At 29.8% G+C, this 15,581-nt stretch overlaps 1 protein-coding gene across 3 annotated transcripts in view; it reads right to left on the minus strand.

The window, feature by feature from the left end:
• The window catches only part of LOC136986245 (transcription factor GATA-4-like), a 28,617-nt gene extending 17,362 nt beyond the window's left edge, over window positions 1–11,255 (minus strand). The window contains exons 1-2 of one of the 3 annotated variants that reach the window (XM_067283742.1): window positions 11,142–11,226; window positions 8,552–8,655 (exon numbers count right to left, since the gene is read on the minus strand). The gene's annotated coding sequence lies outside the window, so the exon portion shown is untranslated. Of the gene's footprint in view, window positions 1–4,255; window positions 4,480–8,551; window positions 8,656–11,141 lie in introns of those variants that run through there. The other 2 variants (XM_067283743.1, XM_067283741.1) reach the window with 2 other exon arrangements.
• Window positions 11,256–15,581: the final 4,326 nt, after the last annotated feature.

A 15,581-nucleotide genomic window follows, 5' to 3' on the forward strand; every position in this document is an offset into this window, starting at 1 on the left:
CATTATTATGAAACCGAATTATCCCCTAAGCTTATTTTACTATCAGGAATTTTCTGATTGTAATTATATTTCTGTACATAATTTTGACCCTATACGGACTTTAACAGATATTTATAAGTATTCTTTTGTCTCTTAAGTCTTCTAGTTTTAATTCTGAAGAGTTTTGCAAGTATAAAATTATAGAAAATGTAAAAATTTACTCGATAGTTTAACCCAAATTGTAGAAGAAATTCACTATGTATGCCTTCGGGGGATAAGAGAATTGAGAAATAATTTGTTTTTTCGCTAAATCTCATTGCATTAAATTCGTATCAATTATATAATTTTAAAAAATGGATACAAATATGTTTAAATATGATAAATGACCATAGGCCTTACAGAATTTTCTTAATAATTTTGAAATTAAAATGAAAAAAGAATAGTTCTAGTTCTATATCTTTATAATTCTTATCTATGCTGAAGGCAAGAATAAAAAAAAAAAAAAAATTCTTTTTGAATGCTTTTTATAATATAATTTAGTCAAAATAAGAATAAAATATTCATATTTCTGACTAACAGATGGCTCATTTTGTTAATGAGGGGTTAAAGTTCCCTAGGACACTTTCTATCAATCAACTTCTTTCGCTAATTAATAAAAATTAAAGTACGCTAGAGACAAATTAATGCCAAAACTAAGTAGAAAAAAGTATCCTTAAAAAAAATAATAATAAAGTAAATATTTAGTAATTAGAAGAGGAGAAAATTTCGTTTGGTTCAAACGGATCACATGTCTAATAAGCAATCAGTATGCAGAAAACTTCAGACATGTCACACGAGGACAATACATCAACGGGACCGAATCGTGACATAATATATCAACAGAGCCTCCAGGCCAATTCGGTACTCATCAACATTCGCCTGTGGAACTTACAAAACGTGAATGGCTCTACAAAGAATCCCCGATATGAGTCCTTCTTGACATGATTGGCAAACAAATAGGCAAAACACATGTAGGGCCATCAGCTTCATTTGTATGAATCTTGCAGAGAATTCTAATCTTTTTTTCCACCCTAATCTGATTGGATTTTCTTGTTAAATAGTGGAAGAATACCGTTGAGTCTAACTTATACGTTAATCTTATCTTTGAAACTATAGCAATGTTTAACTGTAATGACCTGACGGGTTATTCAATAGGAGATTCTGTCAAACAAGTTTATTTAGGTGTACAGGAAGTGAAATATATTCAATCGAAATGAGTTTACTTTCGTTATAGTAAGTGAATTAAATGTGATTTAATCTAGCAAACAAAATTTTATCGAAAGCAGCTTTAAAAATATCGAATTTTTATGGTTTATCAGGGAGCTGGCTAATATCATATTTTATGATTCAGCTAAGGATGCAATGTTAAAGAATATGAAATTTTATGGCTACAAACGGATGAAGAACGGCGAATTTATAGTTAAACGAATGAGAAAATAATCCAAATAACAAATTTCGTTAACTCTAACCGATTAAAGATTCTGGCAACATTTCTCCTATCGGGATGATCTTACTTGCAATACCCTTGAATCTCAAGAGAAGTATCGAATTACTACTGATTATTTCGATGAAATTTAAATTTAAAAAAAACCCTGTTTTTTACACACATTTGAACTAAAAAGACAGATGACGGAGATCAATTTAACAAAAAAATACCAGAAGTCTCATTTATGACAAAATTGACGTGACTGTCAAAAGACGTGACATCACTGTAGAGAAGTCGAAGATGCAACAAGGCGTGACTGAGTGACATCGGTTGGGGACATTTGTCAAAATTGCCTGCCTATAGATCAATGTCAGAAAGTTAAGTCTCGATCTCAGACGCTTTCCTGTGCAGGTGTTGTCCTTCATTGTTTTGACGAAAGCAAATTGAAATTCATAGCACATTGTTATGCCAGGTGGTTCAATGAGTTTTTCTCTCTCTCTCTCTCTCCTTTTTTTATGTATATTATTATTTTTTATTTTTTCATTCTACTTGCCTCCTTGTATTTTCAAGCGTTGCTTGTTAAGATCGAGGTGAAGATGTTTGACTAATTAGGAATTATAACCGTAAAGGACAAGAATAGAAACAGAAATCGCGACAAACTAATTTATGTTTGACTTTAATCACTAGTCTTATTACACAATTTAAACAATCTATTTATAAAAAGTCGATTTTTTTTAATTTAAAAAAGCTCATTTTTCAAGCTTTGCAATGCATTTTCTTCTTTAATTTCGGACTTCTGTGAAGGGCCTAAGGATTTTTCTATGATTAATAAAGCAAAATATCATTAAAACTGGCGCATGAAGTATTTACAGAATTTAAAATTAAGATAAGATCCATCCCATTCGTCGGAAATTTTCGACTTTATTTCAGATGCAATTATTTTAAAAATAAATGATCTTCCCTTTGAATTTTTTTCTACAATTTTTTGATAAAATCTAATGCCTGGGTACGTATTTATATCTACTCCGAAGATTAAATCTAGATTTAAGAAGATTAGTCAATGACATCTGAAAGAAGTTCACTAATTTATCAAAGCTTTTTTACTTACGTTAAGAATTACAAAACTAGTTTTTTAAATTAATAAGGTTTCAACACACAGACGGGCCCCATATTATCCAATTAAGATGAAAATATAAGATATAGTTTATTAATTATTAATTAGAATCGAGTAATAGAATTTTTAATCTTCAGTAAAGTTCCGTAAGGAAAAGGTTAACTTTATTTAAAAATCATATCTTAAAAATTATAAATTGTAATACAGCTTGTGTAAAAATTGTATAATTTTCTGCGCTAAAAACCTGAATTTTATGCTAATTTTTTGGCACATTTTTTGATTTTTAATAAAGTAAAGACTATAAATTTTGTATATTTGTATATTTAATTTTAATTTTAAAAGATTTTACACAAAAAATTCATTTTTATAAACGACCTAAATGTATAATTCGTATAGAGTATAGACTAAAGGTTCACATTATTGTCCAAAACATAAACGAATTTTTTAAACAAATGACAATTTTAAAATAATTTAAGCTAGAAATATGTTAAAAACTGAATAAAAATATAATATTTTTAGCTTGCATTTTTATATTTAGAAAAATTCGTTTATTTTTAACTTAATCTAGTTTATTATCTAAGCATAGCTAAACAAACACAATGATAATGTGATAAGATATGTAAATTCACGGATTAATTGTGTGGAAAAAATGTATTTTATGTAATTAAATTATTATTATTATTTTGTCAATACTTAGGCCTATTTTATAAATATAATTTAATAAATTAAAATTAATTATGGATCTATTCTATACAATTGCACGTTTTCGCGTTAAGTTGTATAGTTAAATTAACGATGTAAAAATTATTTTTGATAATTTTATTCTTAGAGATGAACAATTATAACTTCAAGAATCGAGCAATATTTGTTCAGACACTTTCACTCTTTAGGGGTCCAATTAAACAGCTGAAATACCATCCTAATGGATAGGTGGTACAAGCATTTATGCCTTCAGGCTTACAAAATACTTAAGATCCTGGCATTAAGTACTGTGAATATTTTAAGTCTTTATAAAAGCCTTTAATATGCTCCGAAAAGTTCTTTTGTTTAATTTTAGGTCTTTAGGAAAATTCAGAATTCTAAATTTAGAAACTGCTAAAAATGTAGCACTTATATGTCTTTAGTCTTAAAGTGGCAATTAGTGGTACCCAATTAGTTACTAAAAACGTTTAAAACGAATAGAATTAAGTAAATTATTGGCTTGGAAGGTTATTTAGAGGTTGTTATTCTTAAAAATAATTCTTTAAAACGCCTTTTATGATGGATTGCTTACTTAAAACTACATTTATTATTCTGACAAGTTTAGTCTATGTATAAATAACTAGATTTATATATTAATTTTTATTCTGTAACATGTTTACAGTTGTAAAGCATGCATAGTTGTAAACTGCTTGAGGTTAGATTTCCACTCATTCATCAGTTTCCACCCATTCTCATTCAGATTTCTATCTCGCTAAGTGTTAAAAGTTGACACTTCTGTACTTCTAGATATTTACAAATCTAAAATTTTTATTAGTTATCGATATTTATTTTATCTATCTAAGATTTTTAATACCATAAATTCTCTTAGTAACATAATCTAGGATTTAGAAGCCATTCAATGGAGTTATAACTTAATCGGATAACTCTAAATCGGGATTAGATAAGATAACCCCTTTAGGAATATTTAAAAAATGTAATATGTATAAAAAAATTACCTTTACCAGACCTTGCACATAGGTTGCCCTGATCCCATGTGACTTGTTAGGTGTAAGCTCAGGTAAGCAAAAGGGCAGAAGGCCTCGTTTTCGTTCGAAGTCCACTTGACACTGAGCCTCTGTATGGGAAAAGCGATAGTGGCGCCATCAAACACTAGACATTGCAATCAATCACACTCTGCCTAAAGGTGTTGGCCACTCTGCCCTGCTAACTCACCAAGCTCTCCCTACTGCTGACCACAAAATGTCCCCAAAATGCGACTTTATCATCTCTTCTATCGTCTTTAGACTAGCCACATTGTCTCCGGTTAGTCCCCTTATCGGCTGTTGGAAAATCTTGACAATTGAGTATATGTAAACACAAAAATTCACTCTAAAAAAGAGCCATAATCATTAGCAAATGTTCCTTCCCTTTCTAGATATATTCTTAAGAATTTTCCAGATGTAAATTACCGGGTGATCATCATCTTGCGTAATGTAGTTGGTTTCTGTAAACATTTTTAACCTTAAAAATGAGATTTTTTTACAGATAAGCCAGGTCTAAACAAGCCCTCTCCAGACAGTCCTAAATGTAAACAACATTAAAAATCGCCTACACTTTTTAATAGGTCCTTTAAGGGATAATTGTCTGGATTTTAACGATAACGATCGAGAATTTTGTAAGAATAGGCCTCTTAACTTTTCAAATTTAGACAGTCATCACTCAGAATATTTTGCAATAAACTGAAAACAAAAACACGAAAATATATACATTACAAACGATCTAACTATCCTATATTTTTACGTAAGTTATATCAAAGAATTTTTTAAGCTCTAAAAACTTTTTAAGGGATTTAAATATATTCTAAAGAAGCCACATAGAAAATACAAGTCTAGAATTATTGTTAATTCATTACTAATTCGAATATTCTAACATTTATTTATTTATTTATTTATTTATTTCAAGAACTTTTCTAGAATTGGAACTATGTTCAAGACTTAATTTTAATGCTTTCAGTAATTGTCCTCTCGTCTATCGTATAAACTGGTTTTATTTATAACAATAGAAAGATAAATAACAGATTATTATAAATATTAGATCAACTAATTCTTTAATAAATTAAAATATTTGATATTTGAAAGAATATATTCTTTCCTTCTCCTGTAATCATTACATTATGCGACATCTTTGACAAATTTCTTATAGAATAATCTCTACAAAATCCAACTGTAGGCCGTTGTTTTATGAAGTAGTCTAATTTTCTTAAAATATTTTAAATGTAGGGCGTTAATACAGGCCTAAGAGCCGTTAATACAGGGCCGTTACAGAGCAGTTAAGGTCGTTAATACAGGCTCTTATTCTACTTACAGATTAAAAGAAATGTGCTAGAACGGTTTAGATTTCGGTTAATTTCTCATTAGACTAATGTTTCTGTTATTTTTCGTTGTATACTAAAATAAGCCTAACTAATGAGTTTCTGCAGTTACTGATATCAGTAAACAAAGATGCTAATGATCCCTATGAATTAACGTCCTTTTTTCAAATCTGTAAATCCGAAAATTTGACGGAATAGACACTTAAGTGACAAAGAACTAAGCTGACCAATAACAATCCGTTTCAAGCGAAATATACTGTGCCAATGGTTTACTTAAGCAGATTGGTACTTAGAAACGGGTGATATTTCAGGACCCGTAAACATCAGATGTAACCTTAAACATTCTGAATTTTAGAATCTTTGTAAATGTGAATAAATATTTAAAAACTCAAAATATCAATAGATTTAATTTTGTATGTTACAATTAAATCTCATATTAAAATTTATTGAGAATTATAATTATATTTACACTTAATAACTAGACAGTGTCACGAATAAGATACATATACTAAAAGTTTAACACGTTTTATTTAGATTTAAATATGTTTTTTTTTTTTTTTTGTAGACTTGCTTATAGAATATTTTATTTGTAGCCTTTTTTCATTTACATCTTAAAATAAGCGCATTATCTATAATTATAATAATAAATTGCATACATTTCAATTAAAACTATACAATGTAGATTATAGAGATATAGAACTTAATTCTAAACTAAATAATGTGCTAGTTATAGGCTAGTTTTGACAATAGGCAACACCTAATTCTAATCATGTTTTCGGTAAGGGAAAGTGTGAAAAGGGTTGGAAAGAAACAGTTCATCCAAGCTACTAGAAAAATAAAACAATAGATTACAACCATACTATTATCTGGGAAGTTGATACAGAAACTTTATCTCCCGCTTGTTCCTTATCTCCCAGTAACCCTGTCCAACATAGCATTTTATAGTTTATAGCCTTTCTCTATTACAAGTCTAGTTAGATCGTGGCTTTTTTTCTTTCTTTTCTTTTCGCTTTCCCTCTTCCTACTTTTCACAATAGATAATTCATTCTGTGGTTATAGCGGCATATATAAGGAATATTAATTTGCTTAATTGCAATTTTGTAACGTTTTCTCCAAAAGGGACTAATTATGGCTCCAGGGAGTTGTTTGCCAATTATGTAAATTAGAAGGGAAAATAGGAGATTTTCGTTTCTTTATGTAGAACTGTCACAAAAGATATAGAACTTGCTTCTGTTCATTCAAGCAGATTCACAGTAAGACGAACGGTTGTCCCCGTAGGCTGCATTTTCCGCCAGCTATTTGCTTTGTCAGAAAATGTTTACTTCTGTCCCGAAACTTTTATCAAAAATCTTTTTCTCTAATAAGATCCAACGACTTTTAATAAATCTATTGTCTCGTTTTTAATTCCCATACCAGACATATACCAAAGGCCTATAATTTAACAAAAACTTAGGCCTTTCATTTAACCAATAACCAATCAGAAATACAAATGTGCCTTTATCTGTGGCCTAAACCTTAATTTAAAATCTGTTCACAAAGTTTTAGCAACTTATAATTAAATAACAAGGCCTAATTTTCCTAGTCCTGCTCTTTCATATTTAGAAAAAAGCGGATATAAAGGCAAGAATAATCAGTAAGAAATAGCCATTTTCTGTTACCTCTTCATGAAATATCTGAATTTGATCAAACAAATTGACTTTGATACATTAATCAATGATAAGTATGATAAAAAGTAATTAAAGTGATCGATTCAATTTATTTTATGCCTTAATCAGTGGATTAATAATAATTTGGTAGCTTTTACCGGCCTTATTTTACCTTTAAATACATGAAATTTACTTTATAATAATGTAAAAAAAAAAAAAAACCTAAAATTTGTGGTATTAAAAAGAGACTTGTTTATAAAAGTTGGAGTTATCTAGTTTAATGTGTCATTTATACTTGATTTTTAAGGCAATACATTTACAGTATAATTCATATTTTAAAGATATTTTTGCAAAAATAAAAGGCTTATAGTGGTAAAACTGGCTTAGAACAATGATATAATCTCATTTTACGCCCAACACCTACGTGTGTTAGATCTAAAGATTTTTTTCAGACCTTGATGTCAATCATAATTAAAAATTATTAAAAAATTCTTTCTAATTAAAATCTCTGAATTGAAGGCCTTGGTAACAGAATTAAAACGAATTTTTTCGGCTGAATACTTTACTTTTTTCAGTTTTTGTGTAGATAAATAAATAAATCAATGGCCGCAGCTGTCTCAGTTCATGAGGGTCAAATTCCTCCAAATCTAAAACAGGTCGCGTGGCACCCAGCACGTGGCACAAGGACTCATGTTACCAAGTTATCATTAGAAGAACAGTTAGGGTCATCACAAACTAATGTCGATAGATGGGAGTTTTCTTCTTTTAGGAGAATGCCGTACTTCTTTTTTTGTATCGTACACACATATGCACATGTGAAGATTTATTATAACCTCGGATCTCCAATGCGTTTGGGTTGAGTTTAGATCTGGATAAACTCACCCAAGAAAAATGTGAACTGGAAAATTTTATATATTATCTACGTCACTATTTTTTCTGTTCATCCGTAGGCCCCATTAAGTCCAACGCATTATAAATTTACTTATAATGGGATAATTTTCGATTTTTAGCATTAGAAACAAAATGAAAACAAAATTTCGCATAACAATTTGTTACGTTTAAGCGTATTTTATAAAAATTAACTGAAGTAGTAACGTTAATCCGACGTCTTATTAAATATCGTAATATTTAACATTAAAAAATGCTTCTATACTCGAATAAATATAAGAAAAAAACTATATTTGACGTGTAAGCCACCACCCAGGGTGTTGTGTGACCTTTTTATCGCATCGTTCCTCATCTTAGACACTAACTCCTCCCATTTCTCCACTCAAAAAAATAATATGACTTATTACGCCAATAGTCTCCTCCCTCGTTCTTCATACCGCAAATTCTTGTCTGTTATTGGTCGCCGGTTGAAAAGTTCCGCCTTACGTGTTACGGTATCGTCCAATTGAATCTACCACGATAGAAAAAGATAGCTGTATCATAAAAATTGCTATCCGTGCGTAATATTGTATTTGAATTTTGTTATAAAATGTTAAATGAGTTTGAGTATATGCGTAATTGCGTGATTTTTATTTCTTGTTTAATACTTTAAGTTGTAAGGATATATAGCCTATTTAATCTAATTGAACATTGTAGTTTATAAAAATAGTAAAAATATATCTTTAAAAATTATATCAAGTTATCGATTTTAAAATATAAAAAAAAGTGAAAAACTAATATGTAAATAAATTGGTTAAATTGGATATTTAAATACTAAAATCCATATGTAAAGATATAGCCTTTATGTAAAGATAAAACTAAATTATTATAAGATAAATGAAGGGAAGACTTGAATAATTCGGCTTAAATTTAATTAAAATTTATTTATCTAAAATTAATTATGTTCTTAGAGTATGAAATTTTGAAGTCTGGCCATTAAAATGTTTAGAGATTAAATATATTTGAAATTTCATATAGATCTAAATTTGATTAGTCAACTGATTTTATAATCCATCAGCTTTTTTTTTTTATGTGTTTAAAGCAAACATTAGCAAAGCAAACAATATAAACATTTATCAGAAAACGTCTTTTATTCAGTCTGTAAGAAAATTTTTCGAGAAATTTTATAAAAATTTGCATTATCTCAATAACTAGATTACTTTACAATTAATACATGTAAATAAACTTATAATTATCAACAATACTTTTCGAATAATACATGAAAACAATTGCAGTTGCTTAGGCCTACAGATTACGAAAATTAGAGTAACCTGACCCTCCTCCGATTAACGTAATTCGATAAATAAGATAAATATTTTTTAATTTGTAACTAAGCTGATACGACTGGAACCAAATTATGTGTATAATCTACTGTGTTCAATACAGCAATTGTTTAGTGTGCGCAATGATAGCGTATGGAGTAAAAATTGTCTCATTACTTAAATTCTACCTTAAAATGTTTTTTAAAAAAGGTTTTTTAATTCAATCGTAAGCTTAGATTGACATTTTAAGTTTGTATTTTGAATAAAAATCTTCTAATACATCAAAAATCGAAAAAAATTAGATCGTAAAGACCTTCTAGAGAAGAATTTAATAAGCTTTAGATCTTAAAAAAATCGAATTTTCAAATTATAAATAAATAAGTGCCTAATAATTTCTTATGTGCATGAGTTTTATTTTTTATATAAATTAAGTTAATTATTTTTAGATTTATTTGATAATGCAGGAAAGCAATTTTTTTTTACATTTAGATAAAATTGCCTAATAAAAGTTATAAAAATTTATAATTTTTGTCTGTTAAAATAATTAAAATAACCTGTATGAGTTTCAAAGTTAACCTCATTCATAAACAATTGTGCAAGCATTTAACAATTATTATTACAATTATTTAAAAAACAAAATAAACAAGATTTATCAATTTAATCTTTATTTACAAAAAAAAATTATGACAATATTAAACATTTTAATTCAATTGTTAATCTGATCTTAAGAACCTGTTGAAAAATCGATTTTACGTAACTTACAACATTAAATTTTTATATATAAATAATTTTCATATTAATTTTTAATATATTGCATGACTTAGAAAATACTTAGACATAAACGAATCTAAACTAAATTGGAAAATTTAGAAATTAATAAAATAAATATCAGAAATCGGAAAATAAAGGTGTGACAAATGTAATATGTTTTTAATTGTGTTGAAAAATGAAATATTGTCTGAATTATTTGCATCACATAAGTGACAACTGACGGGAGACAATATGAATTTTTACCCTCTCGTCAGCTGTATTATTGTTAGTTAAATGAATGAGTTTACGTCACAAAGACTAGCAAATTTATTCATTTAACTAACAATACTACAATTTGCAACACTACGAAAATACGTATTACGCGCTCTTTCCCCCTCGTCTGTTGTCAATTATATGCTACAAATAATTCATTTTCGGAACCGCAACATAAAAATAGATGTAGATAAAGCGTTTCTAATCTTTTTAATATGATAATTTAAATATATTTACTCACAGAACGTTTTTTCAAGTTTAAAAACTGAAATTTAACGTCTAAATATTCGAAATTTAAGTTTATAAATGCGATATTATAAGTATAAATTTAATAAAGCTTCATTTTTCTAACGCTTCCTAACAAATTTAAAAGACTTATCATAGTATAAATTGTGAAATTAGCGAATATTTATGTTAAATTTAATAAATTTAGTGCTTTTTTATATACAGTTTTAAATATTGCAAATCGAAGCTTTCTATATGAAAATCTTATATTTTTAAATCGCATAATTCACGCATAGGCCTACCAAATTTTAAGAATTGTAACTTACATTAAACGAAAGATATATTATTCAATAAGCTATCAACTATAATGCATCAATAACTTATTGCATAATAGACCTACCTCAATGCCAATGATATAAATGGAAGAAACAAAACATTATACACTTACCGTAGGTTAGAATTCCTAATATTTTTGTTATTTTACTAAAGAAGAAACAATTGTTATTATTCGAGACGAAGTATTGTGTTCCATAGAGAATTTATTTGACAACGAAGTCAAGTAGATGACTGCTGGTTGACGAAACCAAGAAGGTTATCTTGAACCAGTCGTTTCAAGCACTTAGCGTTTGTAACTTATTGGCTGAATAAATAACATATGTGTATGCTTTATCTCCTCCAATATGCACTTGATCTATTATTGAGGTGGAGCAACAGATAGGGGCTCAATCATTGAAAGAATTTCGAAATTTTTAAGTCACCTCTACACCCATTCTATCTATAATTTACGTTTCCATATTCTATTAATTGGTACTAAAGATCTTTTTGTTAACAAGTATTATCATCCCAGTGTAAGCTTTGCAATCCCAATTATCGTTCCTCTGCTATGTTTGTGTTAAGAAAACAATGAAAAAATGAGTTTTAAATGTGGCATTTATAATTATGGAGCCATTATACATTAATTTAAACCATATCTTGTTGACTTCTAGTTGCAGCGAACTCTTGAAAATTGAGACTACAACTAAAGAAGAGACACTTACAGACCCGAACTAATTAAAGTCCGGAGACATCGTTAATCTAAAGTAGTCTGCAGCAGACTTATAAACTATCCTTGTCACCTAATTGTTAAGGTTTTTCTCTCCCCCTTTTTTACTTAAACATGACGACTGGTTTTTATCGTAGTCTATCGGAGTTTTATATCAGGCACGTGACACCTCTGTACATACAATATTTGCATGTTCTGTGTTACGACAGAGTGACGCCTTTTCGTGCTTTATGACAGAATTAGTCCGGAATTATGTGACTAGACTTTTAATGAGTCTCTAATGGTTAGACATACAGAACATTTTAGTTTTTAGTTAAGGGATTAGATTTTACAATAAATTTTTATAGTGTCGGGTAGAGTTTCTTTCCTATGGAATTTAATAAGAGAGGGGGGATAAAAAAAAACTTTAAACATCATTAACAATTTTAGAACATAAAATAGCGCCTAAAATTTAAATTAGCGTAAAATATTTTTAGTTTATTAGAAAAAATAAAAGTAAAAATACTCGGAAGACCTTTCAATAAGATGTGTTAAACTTTATTTCCTAGAAAGTAATAACGTTAGAAGTAGAATTTTCAGTCTAAGTGATATAAGTTAAAAAAGACCTTCTATTCCTGTCACGTCCTAGACATGGGACATCGGTGGTCAGTGTAGTGTGGACCCCGTCTTCGTGCCTTCAACCTAAGTGGATTTCCTTGTCCCTAGACGATGCCGCAAGACTTGTCTCAAGCTATCAAAGTCATTAGAGCAGAAATATTGTCAGCGAACTCAAAATGTAAACACAGCAGAAATTTTTCACATGATCCACCCAACCGTGGTTTTTGTCGGCCGCAGACCCCCTGAAGTGTAAGTTTGGGTCCTGTACAATATAAACTAAAGTTTACCCAACCCTATAAGTCACCTAAACTCTAGCGGTGTTATGTTACACCGCATAAAATATCAGTAGATTTCTAAGTGTTGTAAGACGTATCATCGCAGATTATGAAGAGAGCGAGTAAAAATCTCTCTCTCTCACTCTTTCTTATTAAAATTAATTTAACAAAGGTATATATTTTGTCAATAATTTTCCATTAAAGTTTAAACAATAGGCCCTCGAGGACTGGTTAATGCGATATTGTCAGATGTAACACGAGTAAAGGCACCATTATTGTCTGGCGACATTGGCAAATCAAAAGCAGGTAAGAGACAGGATAGATAGCCCTATCTAAGTAGACTTATGTGGTAAGCCACTTTCTTCTGAATAATGTCCAGAGGAGTTGGTGTTACACATTACTGTGTATCCACCCTGACGATCTGGCGACACTCAGCCGCTTGGGATCGACTCCTGGACCTGCAATGATTTCCCTGTTAATGTCCAGCCTGGTGTCTATCATGCTGCCCGCCTAATGGTGAAGGCGCCTCAGTCTAGCTTATCTGACCACAACTATGGCGTCTTCCCACAATACATTGGTGGTACCTCCCACGAAGTCCAGCTACCGGATGCAATATTTACACTCTGTAACTGTTACCGTTACAATTGGCTTTTCTCATTGTATTGTTTGTCTGTTTGAATAACAAAATTGTTCAAATGCCTAAACAAAACCCTCTTCTATATAAAAATACCCCTATTTACACGTATATTAAAGTTTCTTTAAAGTATTTTATACGGATATTACTAAAAATAAATTCGTTAAAAAGTCAACCATAATTTCCCTCTGAAATTAATTTTGAATCTAAAAGTTAAATTTCGTTCTAAATAAATTTTATAGCAGCGTGCGCTTGTTGAATATCAATTAGTTTCTGAAACAATTTTTTAATTCTAAAATTACTTCTCAGTTTAATCATCACTTTAGTCGAGTACACGAAGAGATAAACATCGGAAATTAATATTTAAAAAAAATAGATAAATGTATAAAATTAATTAATTAAAAAATCAGTTTAAAAGTTTTTTTTTTAAAAAAAAGGCGTTGTTTGACGTTCCTTAGTCTGAGGAGGATAAATCGTGTTATTTATTACGAGATAGAAAAAGTGACACTCGGTAGCATTCCCTTCACCCCACCTTAGCTAAGTAAGACAAATGTCTTGTCCAAACACTTTACTTTGAATGATATTCACGTATAGAACTAAATGTAGATCTAAGTATGACACTCCCTACTTATTCCATATTTAAACTAAATATAATTTTGTACTAGAGTTTTGGCTCAGTTACTTCGACAAAGCCTAATTTAGTGTACTTCCTTCTCATTTAGCAATAATACAAGTTTCCATCTCCTACCTTTTGTAACAATAAACAGTTATTTCTGACTTAGAGATTAGCTCATTTGACTAATTAACCATTAGGGAGATGTTTTAAGAAGGTATTCTCTGAAAAGTTTGAATTTAGAACTTCTACTGAAAAGCTTGACAATTAAGTATAACTAATCAGGTGCAAGGGTAAGATTAGTAACAAACAACAACATTCTAAAATCGAATTTATAGAGTTAATTTGTCTGTCCTTATACCTTCACCTCTGTATATAAACTCTACGGTTTTTTGGCTTTCAATTATAGTTGATACAGCCAAATTTCGTCTTAAAAAATAGATAAATTAATATTTACATGCCTAATCATGTATAAAATACATAAAAATTAAATTGTTGATTAAATTCTGTTGATAAACTCATTCACAATATTAATATGCTTATCGTCATTTAACTCTTTCGTGACACGATGTCGATAATTAGACTTTCAAAGTTTGCACAAAAGGACGACACGAAAACACCACGTGATTTATCAGATAATATACAATATTATCTTTGTCTGGGTTTATCATATGATCATTCGTAGCAGCCACAATTGTTCAAGGTTGTATAATTGGAAATTTGTTTTAAAGATAAGCCCTAAGCATTGATTAGTCTATCAGTTTCATACCTGTGTACAGTACAGCAGTGACTTTGCTGTAAAAAGTCAATTCTCCCCGCCTATGCCAGTGTTTATTTAAAGGAATTTTTTAAAATTTGTTTCATATTTTAAATTGCATATTTGTTAATTTTACCTACTTTTAATTTTCAGTAGGTCATAAAAACAAGGCGTATCACTCGTACGCCTGTTTATGGTATGTAAATACTTTGCTATAAAGAATTTTATAACTTCACCTCTCCTAAAATACTAAAAAGTTCAAAGAAAAAATCGAAGTTCTATAACGATTTGACATGCAAAAAATGTACCGTAATGATAATTAAATACAATTAAAACCGCTAAAATGAGCTAAATTCGAAAGAAAGGGGGGAACATTGGGAATAGGAACGCCTTGATACTTGCAGCAAAATAGACCCTTTCATTAAATCTGCGTGGAGCTATTCAAATCGAACAAATTAGAAATACACTTCCACAATCTCATTACCTCTTTAATGCCCCGGCAGAAAATCAATAAAAGCTCATTTGGGCACTTAAAAGATAGATCTATGCCAGTAATGACAAGAGCGAGGATGGTTTATTTACATTCGGTACCGATAAGACGAAAAAGGAACCTTGCAATCAATCAACACTTAACTATAACCCATTCTATTATCTTGTTCTTTGTAAAGATATTTTCTGTACAACCAGCACCGAAGAGAGATAGCCGTTGACTATCTACAAGTAGAGGTGAGAAGACAGCAATAAAGTTGGTTGTTGGGTGGTTCTTTTCGTTCTTACCTCACATACCGACAGGAATCTCCGAAGATTTGTGACTTAGACTAACCATAAAAGCGACTTGGGAGTCGACCTATCACAAATCAAGCAAAAGTGACACAGAAGCGTATCGTCTTCTGACACAAACACATAATTCATTTCTTAGCTCGTTCTGTATTCCACCAGTTGGGTGTCTGCGATCATTCCGTGCCCGCGT

This window comes from Centruroides vittatus, unplaced genomic scaffold (assembly GCF_030686945.1).
Source record: "Centruroides vittatus isolate TY-2023 unplaced genomic scaffold, ASM3068694v2 scaffold_1015, whole genome shotgun sequence".
Taxonomy (NCBI): Eukaryota; Metazoa; Arthropoda; class Arachnida; order Scorpiones; family Buthidae; genus Centruroides; species Centruroides vittatus.